Raw genomic sequence first — 26,659 nt, 5'->3', positions numbered from 1 at the left:
TGTCACATGCAGATTCAGCTTCAACATACGAATTTTGGGGGGACACAAACATTCAGTCGATAGCAGCTACTTTCGAACTGTTCTGTGAACTAAGCCTCCATGATCGAGCTGATTCACTCGCCGTGAACCGCATCCTAACTGACACGGTCTCGGCCATTCCCCGACTGTTCTGCTCACAAGGAGAGCCCATTTGTATCCTTCGTTCTGTGTTCTCGTATTTAACGTGACTTCCTCAGCATCCACTAATGAGTTACACGATGTTTTATTGGACTTGGTTATTTTTCTCCTTTAGAAGCGATAAAACCTGAGAGATTCTTTAAGAACGTAATATCGGCCGACACCATCTTCCAAAAGTTAAATATTTCAGGAGTAACAAGGGTCTCTCTGACCCAAATAGTGATGATGCTAAGGGTCAAGTGGAAATGGACACCAGTCTGGTCGCATCTGGGACTGACTGCTCCCCTGCCGCCGACGGCACGGCCTCCCCCAGACGCACTGCCCACTTGTCAGTTTGGAAGTTATACCTGCTGTCCCATGGGGAGGGAACTTCAGATGAGTCAGGGGAACCACGATCGGGTCACAGCTGAGGGGCCTTGGCACCTCCCATTGCTCCCGGGGCCTCAGTTTCCTCACCTGTAGAGAGAAGGAGCCTTGGCCCCTCCTGAGATGAACGCTCAGGGACTTCATGGTCACATTCACAGCCGCACGGCTGCCAGGGTGCAGATCACGTTTTCACGCAAGGTGGGGCTCCCCAGGCGTTCTGAGAGGAGACACGTGCGCAGAGCGAGGGGCTGCCCCCTGGAGCGATCCTACAGCTTGCTAACCATCCCAGCACCGACTCACCAGCAAAGCCAACAGTTCTTGGCCCCGCAGGCCCTGAGAGGCAGTGACAGTCACCTTTCCGCTATCCCCATGGCAACAGACAGAGGGTCTCCCTGCGGGACTGGTTGTCTAAAAGCAAACAGATTTCTGCTCAGGGTTTGTTAGCATGTTAGCGTTTCACAAAATCCAAGAAATGACTCGCTCTTGGCTTCTTGCGTATTTTCCCCACGATCCCCTCGGTGCACCCATGGCTCATGAACCCAGAGTCAAAGAGGAGGGATGGAAGAGGAGTCTACCACGTCCTCGGCGTGAAGGTGGCAGAGAGGCCCGGCCTCATGACCCCCAGCCATGGCTGCACCCGGGGCCGGGCAGGGCCCAGGTCTGGGAAGGACCCAGGCAGCCGAGCAGGGCTGCTTGGAGCCTTCCCCAAACCCGCCTGGTGGAATACACAGAACACAGCTGAATACCATACAGGTGCCAAAAGGAGTGGAATTTTGATGGCTGCTGCAACGTGGATGGACCTGGGAAACATGCAAAGTGAAATCAGCCAGACGCAGAAAGACAAATCCTACGGGAATCTACTTTGCTGAAATACTCAGAGCGGCAAATGCACAGACACAGAAGACAGAGTAGAGGCTGCCAGGGGCTGGGGGCCGAGGAAGGGAGAGCTGTTGTTTAATGGGGACAGAGTTTGAGACAATAAGACAGTTTGGGGCATCGATGATGATGGTCTCACAGCAACGGGAATGTTTTGAATGCCACTGAATGTCACCACTTACAAATGGTTCAATTGATAAATATCATGTTATGTATATTTGACCACAAATCAAAAAAAAAAAAAAAAAACCTCGTGGGCTGGGAATGGGCCCTGGGTCTTGGCATCAGAAGTGGAGAGAGGGGTGGGTGGGGAGGGCCGTGTGCCAAGCTCGGGGTGCCAGCTTGGGAAGGCCAAGTCTGGGCTCACCACACAGTGGGGCGCAGAAATGTGGCAGGGCCGGGGTCTTGGGAGGACCTAGAGACGCTGGACCGGGGGCTTCGCCATTGACCAAACTTGGCCTCCGGGTGCCCCCAGCACCGCCCAGGGACCCACAGCTCACCCGGACAGAGGCATCCTCGGCAGATTAGGCAAATGAGCAGCCCCGGCCCGTTCCTCTGCCACCAGCGGGTGACAAATGTTCATTATTAAGGAGGGAAGCGTATCCATTTGTCATTTTTGACATGAGAAGTCCAGAAGGTCTCATTGACCATGGGGTTCCCTTCCTACGGGAATGACAGGCCATTTAGCAAGGCTGCACTGGGATCTCGTACAGCCATTCAATTCACACGAAGCAAGCACAGCTTGGGGACTGAAGCAATATAATTTTAACACTTAATCGCTTCGCTTCCTCATTGACAAGACAGCTGCATCCGATGCAATTTGTCATTTCATTAGGCAATAAATATTGGAAACAGCAAATAAACCACGGTGTACACGCACCGCCCGGCGGCCTGCGAGCAGATGCAGAGCTCCCCCCCCCCGCCCCCGCCTCTTCTTCCTCCAAATCAGATGAAACCACGTGTTCAGGTCCCATCAGCCACCACCACCCCCACCAACCACAGGTCCGTGCTGTGGGCCAGTGTGACACCAAATTGCCCGTCCCTTATGATAAAGACAGGAAGCCACCTTTGTTGGGTCCCTGGCAGACAACCCCTGGAGAAAGCAGCATTGATTCCCTGCCTTGCACGTGCAGGACATTGTGATGCGCGGAGTATCCCCTGTGCCACGCGGAAGGCGGGGCTTCAAGGGAGGAGAGAATGTGGGGGGCGGGGGGGGGGAGGTTCTGGACACAATGGAGGGAGCTCAATGACCCGGGGCCCAGGAGGCTGGGCTGGGAAGGATCAGGAGGGGCCGTGGTGGCAGATGGACATTTATTCTGGACCAAGGGATAAATGAATGTAAAGGAGGACCCGTCGCCTGGCCTGGGACTGTGAGGAGCCCCCCGACGACTGGGAGAAGGTGGGCTGACCCCTCAAAGCTCTGCAGGGACGAGACTTGGAAGAGGACTCTCTCTCTCTCTCTCTCTCTCTCACACACACACACACACACACACTCCGATACTCAGCTCTACTCACTCTCGCAGAGTTGCTTGGGGTGACTAAGGCAGGACAGCCCCTGCCAGTTTCCTGTAGGCTGAGGAAAATGGGACAAGCAAATGGTAAGTTCTGACGGTGAACACCTGCTCTGACTGTAGGCACGTCCAGAAGGGGGAAAGCATACATGAGGCCAACATGAGCATCGCAAAGGGGAAGAACAGGAAAAAAAAAATGCTTAACACTGAGTAAACATTCACCCTGTGCTATGCATCCGTAGGTTATCCCATTTCACTCCAAGACAGCCATGTGAGATAGGGGCCTTTACCTCCAGAGAGGTTAAGTCACCTGCCTGAGGTAACACAGCCATAAGTGACACAGTTGGGACTTGAACACAGATCTGTACTTTTTTCCTCAGCCCAGCCAGCAGAACTTCTCCCCTTAACCCTTCAACCCAGAGAGACAGACTCAGTGCTCCCTCCACTCCCCCACCCAAAGTCAGGTCACAGATCTAGTAGCAGTCATTTACACTTTAGTGTGAATTTAAGTCCCTGTGCTACTTGTCCCAGAAGTAATTTGCATGTTACAGCGCCACTGTAATGGGAGTCTTAGTCAGCTTGGTCTCCTGGAACAAAATACCAGAGACTGGGTGGCACAAACCACAAACACATATTTATCAGTTCTGGAGGCGAGAAGTCCAAGATCCGGATGACAGTATGGTCAGGCTCTGGTGAGACCTCTTTCTAGCTTGTAGATGACTGCCTTCTCGCTAAATCTTCACGTGACTGAGAGGGAGGGCACTCTGGGCTCTTCTTCTTGTAAAGGCTCTCATCCCATTGTGAGGCCTCCCCCTCGTGATCTCACCTAGACCTCACCACCTCCCGAAGGCCTCACCTCCAAATACCATCACTTTGGGGCTCAGGTCTTCAACACGTGAACGGAGGCACAAACATGCGGTCCATCCTCGGAATGGAGTTTGTGAAAGAAAGCCAGACACGAGTGAGCAGAGGTAGGAAGACGGCTGTAGCACCCTTGAACTCCTCCTATCAGAGAATCCAACACTCGTGGTCCCATCCAGTCAGCCGTCTCCAGTCTTCAGCAGACCACGGCCCATTTGTCCAAGCAACACCATCAATCAACTGCGAGATAAGATGAATGATCCCAACATCCTTTTGAACCTATTTTTCTTTTTTTAACTTTCCCTTTTATACATACACATGTAACTTTTACAAAAATGATTTCCTGGGAACATGTCAGTCATTCCAACGAATCATACTGTTTTATTGGTGTTCATTCATTCTTTCTCTCTTCCTTCCTTTCTTTCCTTCCTTCCTTCTCTCCCTCCCTCCTCCCTTCCTTCCTTTCTTTCTTCCTTCCTTCCTTCTTCACTTTTGGTTTGCCCCTTCCCCCACAACTGTATCTGTCAGTTCTGTTGCTCTGGAAAACCCAGCCTAAGACAGACTTGAAAACCCAGAATAAAATACCCATAAACCCAAGTTGAGCATTTAGCATATATCCATCCATAGTTTCCTCACACCCATACAATCCTTTCCAGAAAAACACACTTGGTAGCCAGCATGTTCGCTGAAGGTAAATTATGGAATTTCTTAGAAAAAGGCTATACAAATTCTATCAATTCTACTTCCTCTATACCCCCATCCTTCCATCCTGTCCAATCCCACTGTGTCCCCCAGGCAAAGCCCCATCCTCACCCCGTCAGCAGCCTCTCTGATCTGTCTCCTTGGAGCCACCTGCCCAGCGTCTTCCCCGTCCCCACAGCTCCCACCCAGCTCCCAGCACATCATCTCTGTGCTCCAAAGGAAACTTCTGTCTCTTCTTCAAACACCAAGTCATCCTGAGGTATGAAAAAACATTACACAAGAAGTTAAAACAAAATGGAAGTTTCACCAGAGCAGGAAGCATGCTCCTCTGGGGTCACCACCTAAATAAACACCTGGGACCTGGCCTGTCACAGGGCAGGTGCTCCCTGATCTTTGTGGAACTGACATCCTTAGGGAAGGATATCAGTTGATCTGGAAAGTGGAGGGGAAAAATCAGGAGGATCTGGACAATGGAGTCAGAGGCCGTGAGGATGATTTCGATCTGGGAGCTCTGGCAAGATTATTCGGTCCTCACTGCTGTCGATCCCTGCGCTGGGGGCCTGTGTGAAGGGAACTCTAATCTCCACGGGGGAGGTCTGCCAAGAAGCGAGGTCTGAACTTAAGCCCCTTTCAAGAGACATGTGACTCATAACTTGTATTAGTGGCTGCGTGGACATAAGGTTGGAAGTTCTTGCAAAACTCAATCTATGATTCAGAATCATAGCACGAAGAATTTGGAAATCGCTGGCCCGGGGAATTACTTGAAAATGCTAGAAACTGAAATGATTGATCTGTTACCAAAAAAAGCACCCGAGAGGGAACACGGAACCAAGCAGAAATCCATCTTTAATTAAAAAACGTCTTCCCCCTCGAGGAGCAAGAAGAACTGTCCCTTGTGAATGATTTACAGCCCCTGGAAAACTCACAGGCAGAGTGCGAAAGACCAATCGACAACAGACCTGTTTCCTTGGAAGCTGGGAGCTGAGAGCTACGGAAAGACAAGACACACAAATCAGCTTTCAGGCTAAGAGAAAGATTGGAGCCCAGCTTCTAGATTTGACAGATAGGACTCTTATGTGAAAACATCTGAAACAGACCAAAGTGATGGCGAGGTGTCTTTGAGGGAAAACCAGACATTGTCCAATCCTGGCTGTTCTCACTCTATGGGTTTCCAGCCTTCATTGAATTCAAGCTATTCTACAGTTCCCTAAATTGTAACTTGGATTGCTTTCTGTTTGCCTTGGGTTTCTCCTACCTGCAGTTGACCCTTTTGAACTGATCGTCTTAGCCCATTTGGGCTGTCATCATTCAAATACTGCAGCCTAGGTGGCTCAGAATCAACAGAAATGTATTTTTCACAGTTCTGGAAGCTGGGAAGTCCAAGATCAAGGCCTGCTTTCTGATTCCTAGACAATCTTTTCCTTCTGTGAGGAGCACGGTAGGAGGAGGAAGCTGGAGTTCTCCAGGGCCTCTGTTGTAAGGACATTAATTCCATTAAGAAAGCCTCCTCCCTCCCCCCCCCGACCTAATCACCTCCCAAAGACCCCCCTCCTGATACCACCACACTGGGGCTTAGGATTTCAACATAGGAATTCAGGGGTGGGAGGCGATGCAAACATTCAGTCTATAACACTGATCAATGCCCCTGGGCTTTTGGATCATGTTTGCTAAGTGATTAACTCTAATGTCTAAATCCACTCTTCTCTTAATCCCTAAAAAGTCCTCCAAAGTATCTGAGATCTGTGCTGACGTGCCTAGACAAAGCGCATTGTCTAAATTTATCCACTTCAATTCATTTCCACGAGACCCTTTTCAAAACTTACTAATGAAATTGCAAAAATGTTAACATCAATTTCAGTTAGCCCGCTTAAAATCCAGAATTTTGTGCAAGAAAGAGTGCTCCGTGTTTATGAAAAAGGTGCNCAGAATTTTGTGCAAGAAAGAGTGCTCCGTGTTTATGGCAAATATCAAACTGGATTGTCTTTGTGCAACTCTTTGAAACGTACAATGAATGGAAAGATATTTTGCTGTTGACAAACCCCAGAGGTTCCTGTCTGGTTTTTTTTTTTTTTTCCATTGCTCTATAAAAATTTATGGATTCTACAATCTTAAAAATATATCTTAGTACACAGCAGAGCCCCCAAATGGAGCAAATGTTCGCTATTAGACGGATGGTTCCACCATATTCATTTTACTTCGGCTTTGTCCCCTCTCCCGCTCATGTCTGTGTCGTTATAATTTACCTTAGTAAGTGCATCTGACACATCTCTCACCATTACCCTAGCAGTATTTTTTAAAATTGTCCCAGCACAGAAGAACCTCTCAGATGGGGAATTAAGGAAATTACAAGCTTGTATTTTTTCAGTAATGGTTTTTCAGATCTGTAGAAGGGTAAGGCAGCCCCATAATGAATTCCACATTCCCAGGCATCACTTCAACAATTACCAAAGAAATGAATCCAATTTACCACTGAATTCTTTGAAGCTGGATACATAGGAAAGAGACAGCTGCTCTGTTTCATGCGGCCCAGAATCCAATGCAGAGTCAATAGAATGCTGGCTTCGAGGGGCGCAAGACAGAATTTCAAAGGCTTGATAATAATGAATTTAAAAGCACATTTTCCCCCCATATAACTATGGTGTGAACCTATCCCTTAGGAAAAGACCACAAAATTGTGCTCGTAACTGATAAGCTCTACAGGCACATTTTTATTTTCAGAACAGGAATTACCCAGAAAACAAGATTTTGCCATGCTTCCCCCCCATCCGCCTCCCCTGAAACATCTGTTGTCTGTAATTTGGCCAAAAGAACACGAAATAAGTAGTACTGCAAATTCCACCAAGTCAATATTATCATGCTTTTTCCCTGCTTGACTGATGGAACTCTGCCAGCTTCCCCTCAACTAAGTTTTTAAGAAATTTTTTTATTGTGATAAAATACACATAACATAAAATTTACTATCTTCACCGTTTTGAATGTACAGTTCAATGATATTAAACATATTCATAATGTGCAACGATCACCATCCATTTCTGGGCTCTTTTCGTCTTACACGGCTGAAACTCTATCCCCATTCAACAAGTCCCCTCTCCCAACAGCAGGCACTAGAACCCATCATTCCACTTTTTGTCTACGATTCTGACTATTCTAAGTACCTCAGTAAATGGAATCACCCAGTATCTCTCTCTTTGTGTCTGGCTTATTTCACTTAGCACAAGTCCTCAAGACTCATCCGTGTTGCTGTATATGGCAGAATTTCCTTCCTTTTCAAGGCAGAATAACATCCCATTGTAGGTAGAGACCACATTTTGGTCATCCGCTCCTCTGTCAGTGGACCCATGGATTGCTTCTGTGCTACGGCTCTTGTGAAGAACGGTGCTGTGAACATGGGTGTATATCCACACGACGGGAAATTTTCACCCACGAAAAGGAGTGAAGTACCAACGCATGCTACCACATGGGTGAATCTCGAGAACGTTCTGTTAAGTGAAAAAAGGCAGAAACAAAAAGCCACATAGTGTTATGATCCCACTTACATGAAATGTTCACACTAGACAAATGCATAGAGACAGGAAGATTAGGGATTGCTAGAGATTTGGGGGGTGGGGGTGGAGAATGAGGGCTAATAGTTACCGGGTGAAAAAAGTGTTTTGAAATTCGGTGGTGGTGTTGGTTGCCCAGCTTAGTGAACGTACTCAAAACCACTGACTTGTACACTTGAAACAGGTGAGCCTCACGGCATGTATCTTCCAGCTCAATTGCCCTTTCAGCTTGCACCTGCTGGGAAGAGCTCTCCTGGGGGGAGCAGAGCCCGGGGAGAGGAGGACAGGGAATGTAACTGGCTTCAACCTCAGGCACACAAGCACATCTGAGTCTCTGGGAGAAAGGATCAAGACATGGGAGGGTGATTCCTATAGACGTGAACACTTGAGAAGCGTTGGCCTAAGCCATTAGCTTCCTAGGGTAAAAAAGGGGGAAAAAAGGGTTTCATTTCCTTTATTCTAACACACAGTGTGGTATTAGCAGAAGCAATGCTTCTGGGTAAGAGATGCGTGAGCGCGCGGACTACACAGGTCAACACCTACTATAGGCTCTGGCCGCTACAGAGAAAAGCAGTTCAGATGAATGGTCTGTGAAGACCGAACATTTATTGAATACCTATTAAATGCCAGGTTCTGAGCTAGGAGATTCACATGCATGATCTTCCTTAATCCGCATATAAGCCCTCCGAGCAGACTGTTATACCAGATTTCCAGGTGGTTCCAAGTCCATGAACACACAGAAGCACTTACTGTGGCTAACAGCAACTTACCAACTGAGGGGCTGGCAGAAAAGAAAATTCAATTAAACTAACAGATGATTATCCTTCGTAATTGAACTATTCCTTTTAAAACTCACCTAATTAGAATTTATCAATTGCATATTGCATTTGGACTCATTGACTGCACTTTTCTTCCAGAACATAATTAGGATATGCGTGTCTGCTTCCTCCAACGAGACCAATCATAGGGAGTTTTTCTCACTATCTTCGTAAATAAACCTCAGCCTCATTTTCTGACCCACTAAGTTAACGTTTACGAGGGTAATTCTTTCCAGTCCTCACGCAGTGCCTCCTTAATCCAAGAGCTGGGCAGAGCTGCTCAGAGCAATCCAGAAACAGAAACCTATTCTCTGCCGCCATGCTGTTAGCCAGGCAGCCAGCATACTGATTGCAAACCTTGGTTACTGAGTTAGAGATCATCACTGAATGAGGAGTACCCACACGGAGGCACGGGATTCAAATCCCTGAGCCAAGGCGGAGGGTGTGCACTCCCTTCCCATCCCCATCATCAGCCCCACAGAGGGAGGGAGGGGAATGATCTCGGGCAACCAGATGAGGGTGCGTTGGACATCTCCAAGCATCCCGGCACGTGAGCCCACAGAGCCATCCGGGAGAAGACACTGCACCTGCCATGTGCCCTCAGCCAAGTCACTCCATCTGGTGGCTCTGAAGTCCCCTGACCAGAGCCAGTGCTCAGTGATCACAGTGACAGCTACCAAGGCCAGCCCCTCGCCAGGCACCGTACTAAGCTTGTAAACCTCCACAAGCACCATGAGAAACGTCGTCAGTGTTCTTAGACACCCGAGTCCATCAGAATCCCCTGGAGGACCTCTCATGACACAGGGCCCCACCCTGACATGGCTGCCAGACTTAGCAAGTGAAAATACAGGATACCCAGTTACATTTGAATTACAGATAAGCAATAAATATTTCTTTAATGTAGCTATGCTCCAAATATCGGTTGGGTAGTATTCATTGTCTGTCTGAAATGCAAATTTCCGTGGATGCCTTGACATTTATCTGGCAACCTCACCCCCCAAGGTTTCTGGATCAGTGGGTCAGGGTGGGGCTTGAGAATTTGCATTTTCAAGAAGTTTTCAGGTGACACTGATCTTGCTGGCCTGAGGGCAGCACTTGGAGAACCATGGAGGAAGGTAAGGTAATTATCCCCATTGAACAAGTGAGCAGAATGAGGCACAAAGAGGTTCAGTAACTTCTCCAGGACCACGCGCAACCGTGACTGGGACCAAGCAGCCTGGCCCCAGGCCTGCTCATGACCCAGCTACGCCACCCCAGTGAGAGCCACTTACTGGAGGAGGGACAGTGGCCACCCTTGGTGGGCTGCTTCCTTACACATTCACTCCCTTAAATCTGTTCTGCACACAACGCCAGAATTACTCTTTATTTTTTTTTATTTTATTTTTGTGAAGATTTATTTATTTGAGAGAGAGAGAACGTGCATGAGCGGGAGGGGCAGAGGGAGAGGGAGAGAGAATCATGACCTGAGCCGAAAACAAAAGTCGGATGCTTAACTGACTGAGCCACCCAGGCACCCCCAGTATAATTACTTTAAAACTGAAGTTGAATTGTGTCACTCCTCTGCTCAGAATCCTGCAAGGCTCCCATCTTCCTCAGAGTAATATCTGCGTCGTTACTGTGGCCCTCAAGGCTATCCGATGTGCCCTGGCCTCCTCTCTGATCTCATTTCCTTACACTTGGCCTTCTTGCTGATCTTTGGACGCTTCGGGCAGACTCCTGCCTCAGGGCCTTTGCACTTCCTGTTTCCTCTGCTTGGATGCTTTTTCTCAACACTTGCCCATCAGGTCTGCGCCATGATGTCCTTCATCAGAATCTTCCCCAGAGACCCCACCTAAGAGAGCAACCTCCTTCATTCTCTGTCCCTTCGTCCTGACATATTTTTTTACAGCACTTGCCACCACCTGACATTTTATGTTTACTGGGTTCTTAGCTATATACCTGCTTATTATTCTGTCTTTATTCACTAAAAAATAAAGCTCCATGAAAGCAAGCCATCTGTGTCGTTCACTGCCTGGAACAGTGCCGGCATCGGTTGGGTACTCGAGAAAAAATATTAAATGTGTGAAGAGATTGTACGTATGTCCATCCCATCATCACCTGACCCATTATTGCCAAGAAATGATGCCAACTTGTTACACAAATCGAGTTAGGCATTTTATGCAAAATGATCAAAGTAGCTGTCAGAAATGTCTGAAAAATACTAATCATCTTTGGTTTTGGGGAATGCACAGATGGAAATATTAGTGGCACGCAGAGTACATCCCAGCCCCGCTTACCAAAAAATCTGTCTTCTTACCCTGCTACCGCTTGCTCAGAACTTAATGTGTTAATGCACGTGGATTGTTCCCTAGTAGCAAGTCAACATTCAAGCAGAGGCCTGGAATTAAAACGTCTCTACTTTTCTTTAGCCAATGGTAGTTCTAATTATAGCATTCAGACTGGCATGCATATTTATTTACTCATCTCTCGTCCTGGCTTATAATTAAGAGTTAGCGCATTCTACCTTGGAAGATGGATGACACATTGTTACGCTGTGTTCTGGGGCTGTGTGTGATTAGAGCAGGGTGGTTAGGGAAGCTTGGGGTGTTATCTATTCCTGTAATTATGCCGTCATCTGACATCTACTGTTAGTGGCCAGGACCATGCACCCGCACAGGGAGTGAACCCGCCATCTGTCTCCCATGGGAAGAGCATGCAGTTTCGTCTGGGGGAGCCAGGTGCCCCCAGTGCTGGTCCTCCCCCTGCCTGAACTGCCTGGGGGTGTCAGAGAAGCCCTCAGAGGGGCTCACTTCTCTGGCCTTCCAGGGTAGCCAATAGCAGTTGCTCAATAAATATTTGTAAAAGGAAGGAAATGTGTTAATACATGAAATAATTCATGATGAGCACTCAGCCCCACTTCGGACACTCGTTTCTGGCAGCACATCTCTTCTGACACTACCCCACCGTGAGAGGGTTCCTGCTACAGAGGCACGGGATTCAAATCCTGCTGCATCCGGGTCAGCTGCATGATCCCAGACAAATCACGGAATCTCTCGGAGCTTCAGCGTGCCTGCCTGCCACGTGGGGTATTATCACAGTTGCCTTGCACGGCTGCTGGGAGGATGAAGTGAGGGGATGTACATAAGGCACTTGGTGTCATCTGATCTCCCGCCTTTTGTGGTGCCCTCCCCGATCCAGCTATGCCATCAGCTGTAGAGTCAGCCACCAGAGGGCGACAATGAGCCCTGCCAGCTGGATTCCGCTCAGGTCACACTGAGGGCCTGATGTTCCTCTTACAAATGTCCTTGTTTCTTCCTCACAGATGGCCCTGATGTCCCAGCCAGGGCTCAGCCAGAACGGTGGCTCTCACTGGCCCCAGGCCCCATGGTGGCAGCCTTGTATCTTGTCCCCGACACCCCTCCCCGGACCTGCTCGGTGGTAATCTGCTCTCCACAGCAGGGTTTCTTTTTTTTTTTTTTTTTTTTTTTAAAGATTTTATTTATTTATTCGACAGAGATAGAGACAGCCAGCGAGAGAGGGAACACAAGCAGGGGGAGTGGGAGAGGAAGAAGCAGGCTCATAGCAGAGGAGCCTGATGTGGGGCTTCGATCCCACAACGCTGGGATCACGCCCTGAGCCGAAGGCAGACGCTTAACCGCTGTGCCACCCAGGCGCCCCCACAGCAGGGTTTCGAGTAAGAATTCAGAAAGTTCTCCCGTGAGGCTCGGGAGACACTCTCCTGGCTCTAGGAAGGCCCGGCCCTGCTCAAAATCACGGACTTCTTACAGCATCACTCACAGTAGGCAAGACACAGAAACAACCCAAGGGCCCATGGAAGGAGGAATGGGAAAAGAAGACGCTGTATAGACATCCAACGGAGTATTATACACTGGGGAAAAAGAAGGAAATCCTGCCACTTGCTACAATGTGGACGTCCTTGAGGGCGTCATGCTAAGTGAAATAAGGCAGGGAAAGACAAATACTGCATGGTCTCACTTATAGATAGGATCTAAAAAAACCCCAAACAGAAAACGGTCTAATACACAGAAACAGAGTAGAATGGTGGTTGTCGGGGATGAGGGGAAGGGGGGATGTGGGTCAAAGGGTACGCACTTTCCATCTTAAGAGGACTAAAATCTGGGGACCAAATGTCCAGCATGGTGACCACAGGTAGTAACACTGAGTAATACTTGCTCTGAGAGGACAGCACTTATGTTCGCACCACGGCAACGACATGGTGATTATGTCGGGTGAAGGATGTGCTAACTCCCCGTATCAGGGTAAACGTGTATATCATATCATCACCCTGTAAACCTCCAACTTACACTATGTCGTAGGTCAACTATTTCTCATTAAGCTGAGGGAAAATCAGGCACTTCTCCCTTCCAAGGGACAAAACGTTGCCCTTCAGTGATCGTCCCTAGCCTGGGGGTCTTCTTAAGGACTTCCTTCCACTAGAGAATGTTCATGTTGCTCTGTTTTTAGGGTTGACGCTGCCCTATAGGGAGAGCACCATTGGTCAGCGTACCCCGGGCCACCACACTGAGGGACTGAGGGACAGAGCTCCCTTCTGGCTGTGGGGCTGACTGCCCTGACACACTGTTCTAGAAACACAGGTGGGCGTGAGGACCAGCGTAGGTCAGCCATCCACCCCACACCTCTTCTTTTCCACATTCACTCCAGACACTCACAGGATTCTCGCAAAGACGGCCTTGGAGCGGCCTTGAACTCCAACATGCTTCGAGGAAAACGCCACTTCCTGTCATAAAGAGCATTTCTGGATTGATTCCCAAATTTGATCTCCATTTGAGCATGCCAAGTTCTACAACCCAATCATCTGGTTCATTACAGTGATCCAAATAACAGCGATGTGTGAAATTAATGTCGTTTGAGGCTTCACAGAAAAGTATAGAACAGTGTTTCTCAAACAGTGTTCCTCCCGGCTCCCATGGGGTCCAGAGGTACCTCACTGGGGTGGCTGGCATTCCCTAGGGGCACGTTTCAGTTTCTGTTTTCATTTGAGGCTGATCTGAAAACATCAGGGTGTGGAAACTCTGGGTCACCCAGGTAACCCCTCACCCCTGAGGATGGCTGCTAGTTCACGCACAACTTCCGACTTCCGTACTGCACACGGCGCACAGACCAGACTCTGACGTCAGGGGCACCGGGACAAGACAGTCAGGGCCCTGACCTCGGGGAGCTTCCAGGCTAGGGGGTGGGCTCGATATTTGGGCAGCGTAAGGAAAAGTATTTGCATTTCTTTCTCTCCTCAGGTCCTGTTCCCTGGCGGCCGTCTCGGCCTCGAGGCAGGTGCCAGGGAAGTTCCCACTTCAGGTAAGAGAAACGTGTGGCATAGGCAAAACCTCAGCTTCCAGTAGGTATGTTCCAGCAAAGTGGATGCAAGAAGAAGGGATGGAGGCAGGTGTGTGGGCAGGGGTCCTCAGTGTCCCCTCCCTTCCCAAGGCCAAGGACTCTGAGTCAGGTGGCTCTCTGGAGCTGCCTGGGGGAAAGTCAGAAGCAGAGGCAAGGATCTCTTGTCCTGATTCCCAGCTGGGATTCTGAGAGAAGACCGCCTGTCCTGGTCCCATCCGGGCCTGGGCCAGGGTAAATGCAGACGTCTCCAGCAGGAGCTGACTCAGCATCCCTGGGCCATGCTCTGCTCCCATGTACCGGACAGTTGAGCTTCCCAGGCCACAAATAACAGCAGCCACGGACTTCTGCCACAAACCCACTGGGCCACCCAGGGGTAGGACCAGACCTGCCACCAAAGCCTTTACCCACTCAAGGGCAGACCGGGGGTTCCCTCACCCTCACCCTCCTCCACGTCTACACTCAGGATGGGGGAAGAGGAAGAGAAGGTCTGCAGGCTGCCCACGTACCTATCAAGAGACCGTATTCCCCAGAAGAGCCTATTCAAACCAGGAGACACAGGAGACTGGATTTATTCCTATCTGGGTGTTCTGTCTAAGTCCAGAACCCACTGTGAGTAGGAGCTGAACTGGGATTCTGGATTGCTGTAATCAGCACCATTGGCTCATTACACCACCCCTCGAGTTATCTTGAGTCTCTGAGTCCCGGAAGGAGAGTCTACAAAAGGAAGAAAGGAAGGCCAGAGAAACTTCTCCCTAAGGCCCTTCACAGAGAGGAAATCTTAGAGGCGTGGGTCACAGTGAGTCACAGGGCCACCCGGTTCTGCTCCCAGGGCCAGGCACCCAGAGAGGGCAATGGAGCAGAGCGCTTCCATTCTCCTCCCAGGCACAGAGCTAGTGTGGAGTGGAGCGTGGCAGGCCACTCGGCCCGCCCTCTGTGAGCGGTCTACATCCCCCGGCTTGTGCACGGACACCGCTGCCCGCAGGACTGGGCTGGGAATGCACCCCGAGCTGGACACCGGGGTGCAGGTCGTGATCAGGAATGTTTGAGAGATCAGCTCCTGCCAGGGGCAAGGACAGCAGGACTGGGCAGATGGGGTGGAACTGACCGGTAAGGCCTCAGCCAGAATCAGGGGGAGGCTGGGGTGGCCTGAAAGTCATCCTGAGCGGAGGCGGGTGGCCAGACCTCTAGGTAATGGCCACAGCCATCCGTAAAGCAGGTGGTCCCCGGGAGGACACGAGCTGCTCTGTCCTATGATTCCTGGCAGGAGACTCAGCGGCCAGGGACCAACAGGCAACGTTCCTGGGGGGTGGGGACGCATAGCACCACTCCCTGAGGGGGACGGGTCAGTGATGAGGGGAGGCCAGGCCTTTGGGAGAGGAGGAGTGAGCCCAGGAGCAGAGGAGAGGCTCTCAGCCCGTCCCCAGGCACGGCCAGCTAGTGGGGCCATCGTACGGTCGGTCGTGCCTTGACCCATGGGTACCAGTGCCCCCCGTACTGTCCTAGCGTGGTCCACTCTCCAGTTCAGTGAGCACCTGCCCCTGATGTCCCTTCCAGCATCAACAATCTCGATGGCCCTGATTTAACCTCTAGCGCTTAAAAGAACTGCGAAGAGTGCGGACACGCTCTCACGGGTTTGAACAGAGGGTTTGTGCGCAGACAAGAAACGGTGGTGTAACCCCACAATCTGTCCTTCCAAATCAACAGGGAAGTCCACTGCTCTTGAAAGGAATGGCCGGCTCTGCAGAGATGAGATCTAAATGCAGGCTTCCTAGGGAACCCACCCTGTGTGGGGAGATGGGCTCCAATACAACTCGCGTGGCAGCCAAAGGAGGGTCTCTCCTCCCAGACCCGTAATAAAAGGACAGGCTTGTTCCAACGACAATGATGCCCTTACCCAGAACATTCCAGAAACTGCCCCTGGGGTAGCCACCTCCAGATCCCATTTATGAGCAGACATGGGAACTCCTCCTGCTGACATAGCCCATCCTGGTTGGGTGATGTTCTGGTGCATAAGCCTCAGCCCGGGTGACTTCTGGCTACGTTCAGCTACTTACTCATGTCTTCCTCCGAGAGACACCTGTGGGGCCTCTGCTATGCGCCAGGTTCCTGCCACGGGACCAGGACACCCAGGAGCTCTGGATCCCAGCTCCCTGCCCTCAAGCAGCTCCAATTCAGGAGGGGAGAGAGACAAGCAAATGCCTGTAACGCAGAGTGACAGTGTGACAGAGGAATTCCCAGGCTGTAGTGGGTGGGGGCCCAGGGAGAAGGGGACCAGGCCCAGATGGGGTGGGGGGACCAAGGACTCCTCAGGGACAGTGACAGGATGCGTCCTGAAGGACAGAGCTCGCTCTGGAGAGACAACTCTGCAGGCACACCTGAGCCGTCCTGGGAGTGACGAGGGGTTTAGTGTGGCTGGAGCAAAGGTAGGGCAGGTGCCAAGCCGTGAAGGGGTGCGAGGTGCAAGGCAGGGAGCAGGCAGCCAGCGCACAGGGCCAGAGTCTCTGCTCAGGCTGGCATCAAGAAGGCTCGCTGGGTCCTGTGTGCGGGGTGGGCGAATGCTACAGACAGTCACGAGGATACAGGGCAGAAGTCGTGCCCTCAGACCTGGCCCAGGCTCTGAAGATGATCCCAAGAAGCAGTCCTCGGTGTCCCTCCAGGCAAAGCGCCGTCAGAAACGGCCGGGGATGTGAGCTCCTGGGAGGACCACACTGCTTTACGGGGACCCTCTGATGCCCACCCGTTTCAGCCACCATCACACATCCTGACTCTCCTCTGCGAACCACAAAGGAGGATTCCACATCAAAAACGGGCCACAGATTGTCGGGCGCTCCGCCTTCTTTTTGGAATTCAGCACCAGAGCCTCTAACAGCTCTCTGCATTCCCCACTGAGATACTCAAAGAAATGTTTTCCTGTGACAGAATTGCTTGTGGTGCATTTGCCACCATTTTCGGGGCTCCCTGGAAGGCGAAGGCAGACGCCCAGAAGGAGAGCCTAGGACGGGACCGGAACAGCGTTACTGACCTGACGCCCGGCACGCTGCGCTTCGAATCTGCGGCTGCCCCGCCGCAAGGACGGGAGTCAGACCTCTCGCTGGCCGGGCCCCCTTCTGTCTGGTTCTGGTCTGCCCACATCGCTATCGCTGGACGTGTGACTTGGTGTTACCACGGAGTTCAACCCTTCACCTAGTCTACTGATGAGAAAACTCAACCAAAAGGGGCAGGGACTTCGTATACAGCAAGCCATAAAAGCAAGATAAAATAAAGTATTTTTAAAAGTTTGATGAGTGCATTGATGAATTTCAGTTGAAAAAATAATTCAATCCCACAGGTTATGAAACCAGCTGGAGGCAGCTGTCCCAGACCTGCTCAGGCCATACCACGGCGTCTGATGCTTCCAGGGGCTGTGGGATGGGTTAAGGGGCCTGGCATGTGGCCTGGGGAAAGGAAGGAGTTAAGTAATTATGGGTCTCCTGCCCTTCCCTTTCCTGGTCTGCAGGGCTCCCCTGAATCCTGTTCATTCTGCATAGGGGCTTAGTTTTTAAACAAACTCCATCCTTCACCTTCACCAGATGCTCTGACCCAACTGCTAGCACAACTTCAGCTCTGACCCCCACATTCTAGCACCAGACTTCTCACGGCACAGGATACGCACTTTACAGACAAGAGACAGGGTAAAAAGGTTTCTGGTCGTGTTAACTGATTTTACACGTTTAGAACTAGGCAGCTTGTGGCCCAGGGAAGTGAGAACCTGTAAGGCCTCATCCCAGGTCAGATGCAAGAGGCTGCAAGAAACCAGGAGAAGAAGAAAGAGGCCAATAGGCTGAAGGAACAAGAAAGTGCCATCCAGTTTTCAAGAATGGGAAAAGGTGAATTCTAGAAACACAGTGGCAAGGCCAACCACTTTTGAGCAAAATTCCAGTTTGCAGGAATGTTTAAATAACCAGCGAGAAGAAAACAGCTCATCACTGGGAACCAGTGGACAGTCACTGGGACCGGTCTCATTGCACTTTGATAAGGTCCAAAAAAGCAGCCCTGGGAGAAGCATGAGACCAAATCATCTTTATTTTAGCAAGAAAAATTGTCCACATCTTTCCACGATTCTTTATTAAAAAAAAAACCCCAAAAAACAGAAGAAGCATCAGCAGCATCTCAAGCTGAACAATGACAGACACAAACTCGTGTCTCAGAGTGACCATAAGGGAGGCAGAGTGACGGACAATAGAGAAGGAAAGTCGAGACCCAAAGAGTAAGATGAAAAGGGCCAAAATCCATACATCTGATAGGTTCTGGAAGAAAAAAACCGCAGAGGAAATGTAGGAGAGCCAATAGGCTAAGGGATAATGGAAGGACCAGCAGCCATGGACACACATCCTCAAGCAGGATCTCACATCTGGACAACACGACAAAAGACCAAAGACAAAGAGAAGCTCTGGAAAGCAACTAGAAGGAAGGGGCAGATCCCTCAGGACACTGGATGTTCGTGGACAACGTTCACGGGCAGCCAGCCGAAACCAGAAGACAACGGCATGTTATCCTCAAAGTGCTAAGAAAACATCTCACTGTCAAAATACGACTGTATACCTAGTGAAACCATCACTTAAGGGTGATGGAAAGAATTCAGATGTTTACAGACAAATAGAAACTAACAAATTTACCAAAAGGTCTTCAGTAAAGAAAACACCAGAAAAACTACGTCAAAAAGAAGAAAATTGAACTTTCAGAAGAAGGACGGAAATGAGCAAAGAAGGTAATTAATATGCCAGAAAAATAGAACCAGTACTGACTAAACAAAACAGTTATAATTAATTTGAGGGGTAATAAAAACAAGCTGGAACTCAAATATCACACAAAAATAACATGGAAAAATTGGTGAGTGATTACAGTAAAAACATTCTAAAATGTGTGTATTTTATACCAAATGTTTGGGTGGAGGCTAGGAAAATGGCAGACCTTTACAAACTGAGTTAAATACATACATTAAGGACAACCACTAAAAAATAGGCAATTTTCAAGAGCTAAAGAAGAGTAGAGTTTATTTCAAAATACTAGAAGTAACGGGAATTTTAAAAGGAAGGGTAAACGGAAAGTAGGAAATAAGATTGTAGGAAAAAATCAAAATATCAATAATTACAATAAAAATGAACTAAACTTGATGTTAAAAGGCAGAATCTGTCAGACTGGGTTTTTGCTTTAGGACACTTATGCTGTTTATAGGATACACCTAAAACATAAGTACTCACATTTAAAATAAACGGATGGAGAACGAAATTGCAGGCAAATATTTATCAAAAGAAAATGAGTATAGTTATATTAACAGGAGGGAAAAAAGAGACCATGTGCTTCCTAAGACAGCAAACTTACCATCTAATGATGAAAAGCACACCAGAAAGGTCTAACAGTCTTGAGCGTGACACATCTAACAACACAGCCTCAAAACTGATAAAAGCCCACCCTTTGGGGGCCCTCTTTCGTCACTCACGGAAACAGAATCAGACACACTGGAGAAACAGTGTTGTGAGGACTCCAGGAACTGGCCAAAGGGAGTCATTAGAACAGAAAGTGCTGCCTAGAGTGGGTGGCCATTATCAAGGAGAAACACACCCACAGTGCACTATGGAGAGACAGGGTAGATACAGCAGGGCTTCTGGAAGCTTCTGGGCCACTCTGAGGTCGAGGGTCCTTTGAGAAGCTGATGAAACCTACAGATCCCCCTCTGTACCCCAAAACTGTGCACCTGCAGAACACATCACAAATAATATCAGGGGTACTAAAGGACATCCCTGAAATTTTTCAGGTCTTCGATAGAGAGGAAAGTGGGGCACCTAGAAACCATGTCATGGAAGGAATGTCCAGAGACTGGGGGCTCATCTTAGAGAAGAGGTGTGAGGGCCATCCTCCCTTACTCAGAGGGCCATGGTGAGTCTTGCTCTCAGCAGTTCTAGGGGGCAGAACCGAGACCCATGAGTGAAGCTCAGTCCCTTTCCAGGAAGGGCATTTCTGAGAAAGGCAGAGGGCCCGTCATAAGGTGTGGAGCTCTCTGGAATGGAAGTGGCCCAACAGAGTCAAGCTGAGAATGCCGCAGAAGAAGCCGCTGCCTCCAGAGGGATGCTGGACCCCGTAACCTCAAGCTCCCCTTCCAACCCCTTGGAATCCTATGGACCAAACAGGAAAGGATCTTGTGCGGGCATATTCCTGCTTCCTCGCATCCTTCTACACCTGTTTCCTAGGCACCTGGTACATGCAGTCGCCATTGTAGCCGGAGATCCATCCGTGGCCTCCTGTCTCCAGGGAGGGAAACAACAATGAACAAAACAGCTTGGCAGTGAAAAGTGAAAGATAACAGTGGAGACAGAGACTGCCAGAGAGCTGGGCGGGAGCTCGTTATGAGGAGGTCATGAAAGGGATGATTTTTGAGCTGAGACTGAATGACGAGAATGAGCCACGCACAGGTCAGAGTGTTCCCGGGTAGAGCGGTGTGCAGACGTCAGGTGGGGCCGGCGTGGTGGAGGGAGAGCCCAGGTGGGACACAGGTGCAGTCCCAAGGCTATGGGAGAGTCTTGTTTTGGTGTTGACTTGGGAACAGCGATCACACGTTGGCTTAAATGAAACCCAAGTCTTTGATTGCTGAGATCTGCATAGTCTACTGAGCAAGTGAAAATGAGCTCTGCTGGCAGGCAATCCGAGATAAACAAGTTTTCCAACGGGATGCAGATGAAGCCACCAGAACAAAGGAAACAAAGAAACCCAGGCAAGGCCACAGTGCAGCTGCAAAAATGACTAACACTCTTCCTAGAATCGCCCAGCACAAGGCTCCTTTCCAAGACGGCCTTGAGTTAATGGTGGGCGCACTCCCTGGCCTCTGCAAGCCACATACGCCCAGCACCGGGACTACGGGAATGTTCGTGGTGGGTAGCTCTATCTGGCGCTCTACCTGGCAGGCTACAACACAATCACAACCAGACTGGCCTGCATTGTTCTTTCCAGCCCCCAAGTAGTTTGCTAAGAACTTTACACAGAATTTGTGACATTTTGTGTCACCATAGCCCTCTGGGGTGACTGCTATTATTACCACCTTCTTCCCAGGGAGTGGGACAAGCTTAGTAAGGAAACTATAAAGCAGCCAAAGGGGATTTAGACCCAGCCCGCCCCACGAAGGAGTTGTGTTCCCACAGCTACACATACACAAAGCTACTCTCAGCATTTCAGTGCCGATGAGGGCAAGAGCTAGCATTCCGATCCACGTCTGACCCCTAAGTGCTTGCTCTTAACCACCATATTTTGTCACCTTTCTGCATAGAAAGCCAGTCAGTGAATTTCAGCCCTAATGCAAGATGCAGGCGGCATCCTGGTCTGGGGCACTTGAGCCCGGGAAATTTACAAGATGCAAATGCAAATACATTCTCCTTCCCAGGAGGCACTAAGCACCCTAACAGGGAGGGGCCCATAATTCAAACAGGCCGCTAGTGTTGGGAACTCGGAACAAACATCTTTCTTCCACCGCACACCTGTGACACTTGAAGGGGCGTCCCCAAGTCCCGGCTGAGTTTGTGGTCTCCCGAGGAGCCCCCACCCCCCGATTTACAGATTCTGCACCAGTTTGTAGAAGCAACGTGTCTGAGCAGCTGTTGGCCTTTACAGGAATCAAAACAAGGCTAATATGGGCCAAATCAGCAAGGGATGGTGAAAGTTCCATCAGTAGGTAAAATATTCTTCGTCCACTTTGGTTTTGCAGCTCTAAAGCTCCTGCATCCTCTGAACCTCTGCCTTTTCACCCACAGCGTGGGGTGAACGCAACTGAGACAACAGCATGAAATCACCCAGCTCAGACTTAACACCAGGGTCGGGAAGGGCCGTGTCCCTTCACCTGTCAAGCAGGCTGCACCTGTCCCAGTGCCCACCCCGCCTCCCACTAGCTCTGAGATACAGACATCCGGGCTCCTATCTATTTCCCTCCTGCTTTGAAAATGCAGAATGGGGATACCTGTGAGTCCTGCCCTCTTCCCCAGCCCCCACCCCTAGTCCTGGGAGGTGACAGCTCACTGTGGCCCTTGGGCCTCTGCTCCTCGTGCTTCCAAGCTGTAGGGCTCAGGCATTTCACCAGGAGGCCACAGAGGCAGACCCAGAACCTGGCCAACAGCCGGAGCACAGTGGCCAACACGTAGGTACACAACTGAGCCGAAAGAAAATCCACTCACCCGATGTGCAGCAAGCCCCCAAAAACCGACACCGAGCTTTAGCAGTGAGGAATGATGGGCTACGTGTTGGTATGGCCCCACCGAGGAGAATGCAAGCTCATGCTCTAAAGTCCTGAACTCCCGGATGGGTGGCGAGGGAGGGTTTTTAAGGGCAAAATTTGGGGCAGGGGTCTCCTGAGAAAGTGGGGGCCGCTGACTGCAAGCTCATGAAGTCATGTTGGAAAAACTGTTGCTGCTACACCTGGGTCCCCAGGGGCGATCCCATCTCAAGACGCTTGCAATATAAAAAAAAGTCTTTATTCTTTTTTAAAATTATTTAAATTCAATTTAATTAACATTTACTGTATTATTAGCTTCGGGGGTAGAAGTTAGCGATTCATCAGTTGCACACAACACCCAGTGCTCATCCCATCACGTGCCCCCCTTAATGCCCATCCCCCAGTTACCCCATCCCCCCAACCCCCTACCCTCCAGCAACCCTCAGTTTGTTCCCTGTAATTAAGACTCTTATGGTTTGCCTCCTTCTCTGTTTTCATCTTATTTAATTTTCCTTCCCTTCCCCTATGTTCATCTGTCTTGTTTCTTAAATGCCACAAATGAGTGAGATCATATGGTAACTGTCTTTCTCTGATTGACCTATTTAACTTAATACCCTCTAGTTCCATCCACATTGTTGCAAATAGCAAGATTTCATTCCTTTTGATGGCTGAGTAATAGTCCAGTGTGTATGTGTGTGTGTGTGTGTGTGTGTGTCACATTTTCTTTACCCATTCATCTGTCGATGGACATCTGGGCTCTTTCCATAGTCCGGCTATTGTAGACATTGCTGTTGTAAACACTGGGGTGCCTGTCTTTGTTCTATATGTTAGGGATTTCATTAGGTACATCTGGTGACTATATCTTTAGGGTAGGGCTGACTAACTACTTGTCCTCCGGGTTCCTGTGACGAAGAAGGGGGCATCCCTATCTCCTGAGCCAGGCCTGTGTGTTCCCCACGGGTCCAGCTGCGCCCAGGCATGATACGACCTGACAAGATGGGGGCCAGCTTCAGACGGTCCAGCCTGTGCTCATGGGACTCTGAGTTCCCACCCCCCATCTCAACTCTCTGGACTTAGTTTCCTCATCTGGAAAATAGAGAAAATAAGACCCATCTGTATTACTCAGGTTCTCTAAAGAAGGTACAGATATGGATATGCAGAGTTGGCTAGGTAGACAGAAGGACAGAGATAGATCTGTCATAAGGAGTTGGCCCACAGGATCACAGAGGCTGACAAGTCCCCACAAGTGCAGCTGGCAGGCCAGAGGCCCACGAGAGCCGATGGTGTAAGTTCGAGTCTGGCAGACTCAGACCCTAGAAGAGTCGATTTTCTAGCTTAAGACCAAAGGCACGAAAAGACCAATGCGCCAGGACGGCAGTCAGGACGGAAGAATTCTTCTTACTCGGACTTTTGATTCTATGCAGGTCTTCCAGTAACTGGACAAGGCACATGGGGAGGACAATCGGCCTTACCCAGTCTACAGAGTCCAGTGAACTTGCTCTTGGGAGACAAGCTCCTGGGGGTCACTGTCCTTTGCTGGACTTTAATCCTCAGTCCCTCCCTCCTCGGGTACTCCCACATTCTAGACCCGATTCTCCCTGGAAGAACCTGACTGAGGGTGAACACACTCAGCATGGACGTGCACTGCACCCCCGAGTTGGAGGCCGCTCACCTCCACCTTCCCAGCCTGTTCTCACCAGCACGGCCAGGTCAGGGTGGAAGACAGGCAAAGGGGCTCACCCACGGTCCCCCAGGGGATGGGGCTGGAGCTGGGACGGAGGTCTGCCCAACACGAATCCCATGCTCTGTACCTGGTCAGGTGCTCCCCTCCACACCCCAGCCTGCCCGGCTGCCCCCCGCTCCAGCCTGGACCCCAGCCTCTCCCCTCGGAGACCACCGCTACACGAGCAGCTGGCGGAGCTTGGGGGAGCCTGGAGCAGGAGTGAGGTCTGCCAGACCAGGCTCCCAGGGGCACGGACCTGCGTGGGTCAGTGGGGGTGGCCAAATCATGGGGGCTCAGAAAGCCAAGGGCAAAGCAGCCTGATCTGCTGTGAGAGTGTAATAGTGTAATATATCCCCTTGGTTTGCAAAAAGCTCATGTTCTCAGAATTACCAATCCTATGAACCACTAAAACCACAGCGCCTGGGCTGAAGGGATCTTGACACCATTGCTTCGGCCCCTACAGACCTCATCCGGGCTAATCCTCAGCCCGTAAGCACTGGTTCAGTTTCTAAATATCCAGATTCCTTCATACCAACTGGTAAATAGCTGCCCCCAATCCCCCTCCCACCCCCCACTTCCCACCTCTCACGTCTCGGTCCTGCACTCTTGTGCTGCGGCTGCTGGCCTCCAGCCCCTCCTGGCTGGCTGCTGCCTGGGCTCTACCTGTTGCCAACCATTTGGGGCATCATCCCTGCCCAGAGCCACTGCTAACTGACGGCTCTTTGTCAAGCCCCAGCTTCCCCCAGGCCCACTGCTGAGTCCCTTCATGGACCCCTCTGGACATTACGCTCATTTCCAGAGTGCCTCAAACCATCAGGACGCCTGGCTTCTCTCAGCGCCCTGGGATGATGGGACGGGAGCGAATCACAGTTTAGAGCTGATGGAGGGTGCGCAGCTACAGGCTGCCCCCTGCTGCCCCGCATGTGCATTGCAACCACCCCGATTCAACAGCTTTCTCCTGAAAAGCATTCAGCTGCCCATTAGCGGGAAGTTCCAGAGTATAGAAAATAAGACGATGCCCCCAGAATTTTTTTCCAGTGCTTAAAATGCCTCCAACTCCCAGGGATCCAGGGTCTTCAGAATGTAAATCACCGAGCTTACATTTTGGAGAGCCAAGCTCAAACTGTTTATGTGGGATGCTTTCCCTCTGCAAATAATAATTTAGGCGGAGACCAGAAATGGTGGTCAGCAGGGGTTCCGGTCCTGGCACCCCACTTCCTGCCCATGGAACCAGTGGGAGACATGGTTTTCTGAGCACCCAGGCTCTGCACCAAATGCAGATAGCACCAACCATCCCTCATGAAGCTGTCATACTTCAGTGAGAAACGCAAGCACGCTCTCAACCCTGAAGTGCTATACAATTATTATTTCTAATGTAATTATCTATCAGGGAATATTTAAATGATCTCCCAGAGCCTAGATTGGTATCGAAAATGCAGAGCGCCTAATTGCTGAAAATGATCAAGGGTGCTCGCGGGGAACATGGGGACTAGTTAAGTGTTAGCGAGTGCAATCGCAAGTGAAAAGTAGTTAACAGCGCGCGCCTCAGACCACTCTCCTCAGCAAGGCCTTCACCGGGCTCTGGGAACCTAGATTTCCGGAGGGTTCCCTCCATTCCCTGATGAGAATGGCTCCCTATGCCTGAACTGTGCTACAATATGATTCAGGCCGAGCAGTGGCTTTCCGTCTGGGACTCTGGGATTTGGGGACGTGCTACACAGAAGTGCCTACATAACTTGCCCCCCGCAAAAGCCCTGGGCACTGAGTCTCCAAAGAGCCTACCTGGTCAGGGCACCTGGGTGGCTCAGTCGGTTGAGCGTCTGACTCTTGGTTTCAGCTCAGGTCATGATCTGGAGCTGTGGGATCGAGCCCTGCATGGGGCTCCACACTCTGCATGGAGTCTGCTTGAGATTCTCTCCCTCCCTCTCCCTCTGCCCCTCCCCCTGCTTGAGTGCTCACTCTCTCTCAAATAAATGAATACGTCTTAATAAATAAACAAATAGCGAGTCTACCTGGCCGACAACCTTCCGCACGTGTCGTCACACCTCACTGCTGGGGAGCCCGCCTGCCCTGTGTGACCCCATGGGAGACATGTAGAAGCCTGTGCCTGGTGTCCTCTGGGCTTCGTCTCATGTGCCTTTTCTCTTTCCTGATTTTGCTTCATTTCCTTTGGTCAAATCAGAGCCATGAGCACGACCGCAGGCTGAGTCCTGGGAGTCCTAGCAAATCGTCAGCCCAGGGGTGGTCTCAGAGACCCTGACACACAGCTTCTGGTTGTGGTGGCGGCCAGCACAGCTGGTGCACTTGTGCCTGGCTGGAGGGCGTGCTCTGTATGCCGCGTGTCATGAAAATGTCCACATCCTCTGACTCAGTCATCCCGTTCTGGGAACAGGTCCTGTTGAAACAATGCAACAGAAAGAGGCACAAAGATATCCATCAGAGCTAATGCTAATTCGGAAACAAAGCAAATGCCCGAAACAGGGGAAACGGCTACGTAT

At 50.3% G+C, this 26,659-nt stretch overlaps 1 long non-coding RNA gene across 3 annotated transcripts in view; it reads right to left on the bottom strand.

Annotated features, from left to right (window-relative positions):
- Window positions 1-7,290: 7,290 nt before the first annotated feature.
- Window positions 7,291-26,659, bottom strand: part of LOC105238608 — a 42,002-nt gene continuing 22,633 nt past the window's right edge. For 2 of the 3 annotated variants that reach the window (XR_004625088.1, XR_004625089.1), the window contains one exon: window positions 23,123-26,556. This is a non-coding gene — a long non-coding RNA (uncharacterized LOC105238608). Of the gene's footprint in view, window positions 7,973-23,122; window positions 26,557-26,659 lie in introns of those variants that run through there. The other variant, XR_002143172.2, reaches the window with a different exon arrangement.

This window comes from Ailuropoda melanoleuca, chromosome 4 (assembly GCF_002007445.2).
Source record: "Ailuropoda melanoleuca isolate Jingjing chromosome 4, ASM200744v2, whole genome shotgun sequence".
NCBI classification, from domain to species: domain Eukaryota; kingdom Metazoa; phylum Chordata; class Mammalia; order Carnivora; family Ursidae; genus Ailuropoda; species Ailuropoda melanoleuca.
The sequence above is the reverse complement of the archived record's forward strand: the minus strand, read 5'-3'. Positions and strand labels throughout refer to the sequence as shown.